The sequence below is a fragment of the Palaemon carinicauda genome, chromosome 13 (assembly GCF_036898095.1).
Source record: "Palaemon carinicauda isolate YSFRI2023 chromosome 13, ASM3689809v2, whole genome shotgun sequence".
Taxonomy (NCBI): Eukaryota; Metazoa; Arthropoda; class Malacostraca; order Decapoda; family Palaemonidae; genus Palaemon; species Palaemon carinicauda.
The window spans coordinates 116,745,507-116,748,006 of NC_090737.1; the positions used below are offsets into that span (position 1 = coordinate 116,745,507).

Below are 2,500 nucleotides of genomic sequence, written 5' to 3' on the forward strand. Positions count from 1 at the left end.
AATGCATTACACGGAATTTCATTTAGCTCTTTAATGAGGCAACAGCAAAAAAAAAGGAAAAAACGCGGAAAAATACGTTTCATTTGACTTCATATGAAGGCAACTGAAATGTATCATGAGCTGATATTGCAATAATTAGTGTTTTTTATATCTTCGTGCAAAAAGAAAAATGGTATTTTTTTTACTATATCTCTTCATATAATGCAACGATTAAATTATTTGGCTGGATATAAATTCATAACAAGATTCGGTCTCGAGGGAATTATGTCTGCTAGTGATTCTTTGACAAAGATGTTGTACACTCATTCCTCTGTTACCAAATCCATATTTTTTTTTTTCAGATATCTCTAAGAATTTATTAAGTAGCATTATATATGATGGGTGTATCTGTAAGCACGTTTCTTATGATCATTTTTTGTTGTGGTATATCATATTATCTAACATAAATATGGCTCCGAACTACAAATTTTAGAGGATATATATATACATATATATGTATATATATATATATATATATATATATATAATATATATATATATATATATATATATATATACATATATATATATATATATATATATATATATATATATATATATACATATATATATATATATATATATATATATATATATATATATATATATATATATATATATATATATATATATATATATATATATATATTATATATATATATATATATATATTGTTACGCCTGGCCTTGTGAGTCCGGCCTTGCTTAAGGAACTCAGGGAACGAACAAAAAAAAGAACAATGGAAGATCGCCAGCCGGCAATAACACAATAGTTATCAACAAAATTAAAATATTTTTTACAGCAGTGATAAAATAATAAAAGGGGAGCACAACAGGTGTAGATCTTATTGTTGTATTGTCACAGCATGCTCATGTGGATTTGGATAGACCGTGGATGACGTCAGCCCAGCAATCTCATTCCCTGGAAAGGGAAATAAGTTAAATTATTAACCTATCACTTCTACACGATGAGAACACGATGAAATCATGTGGTTAAAACTTTTAAGCAAATAAAAATGCAAGTGCAAGACTTGAGAACTTAAAACACTATCACGTTGGAATCAACACTGTCACAGGGTAAGTTGATTAAGGTTAGGAGCAAAGGGCACACGTGGTTGGGATATAAGGATGGGATAATAGAGGTTCAGTTGGTAGGATCCTTCGTTAAGGATAAAAGGAAAGGATGGGATATGATAAAGAACGGAGACGGAAGGCTGGGTAAGGATGAGGATATGAGGTACTCTAACACAGGCACCTTATCTTGATAAAAGAGGACTCTGTCTCCTCCCTTGTGGAGAACGTATCACAGGTCCTACTTCCGTGGAGGTTGGAAAGCAAAGAAAAATGCCCGGCTGCTTCTATTTTTAAGCCCCCCAAATTGGTGGGGAGGGGGTCATTGGCATGACCGCTGTCCCATTGGTCATTGGCCTTAGTCTCTTCTCCCGACACCCTCCATCAATAGGCCTTTTCCAGACTTCTCTCGGTTCCCTTTGTGGCAGCGTTGAGCAGCCATGTGCTTTTTGAAGATGTCTGAAATGAGACCTTAGGGGAGAAGATGGGTGTACGATGGGTGGGCAAGTGGTGAGTCTCTGGGTAGGGTCCAAAAACTTGTGGCATTTTGACCGATCATTGTAGAGGGGGTCTTTTGTTTGAAAAAATGGCGCAATGACCGTCACACATATATATATATATATATATATATATGTATATATATATATATATATATATATATATATATATATATATATATATATATATATATATATATATATATATATATATATATATATATATATATAACCGTGTTTTTACAGATTCGATGATTTATCAAGAAAATTAATCATTCAATAGTAAATATTGATATATTTTTCATCGTCGTTAATTTCAACAAAAAAAAATGTTTAGCTTGTCATAAAAAGTTGAAGAGTTTCCCAAAAGTCAATGTTCGGTAAGCTTTCAGATAAAGTTCAGCATTCTAGATTTTCTCTATGTTTCTTTGTAATATGTACAGCCATATCTGTAGGCCTAATAGGCTGAACCTGCGGACATATTCACAGAGAGAGAGAGAGAGAGAGAGAGAGAGAGAGAGAGAGAGAGAGAGAGAGAGAGAGAGAGAGAGAGAGATTACTGTTTCAAACTCTCGGGTGATTTCAGAATTTTTGTGCCCTTTTATGTATGTAAATGTACAAGAAAACGACCCTTTGAACTTCAATAAAGATCGCTGGAGGGATTAAGAGAGGAACTCCTATTTTAAATAAAAATACTTTGAATATTCAGGACTTAATATGATGAAATACGTGACTAGGATTATATTCAGCGGTCTCATAAATATGTTCACAAGTTGGTGTACAGTATACTATTAGAAGGAAAGTGTTGTAGATCTGTATACATGAAGCTTTATATTGATTATTATTATTATTATTATTATTATTATTATCATCATCATCATTATTGTTGTTATT

General features: G+C 32.1%; 1 protein-coding gene across 1 annotated transcript in view; it reads right to left on the reverse strand.

Annotated features, from left to right (window-relative positions):
• LOC137651766 (uncharacterized) overlaps positions 1-2,500 on the reverse strand; it is a 43,150-nt gene that overhangs the window by 17,944 nt on the left and 22,706 nt on the right. The window lies entirely within an intron of this gene.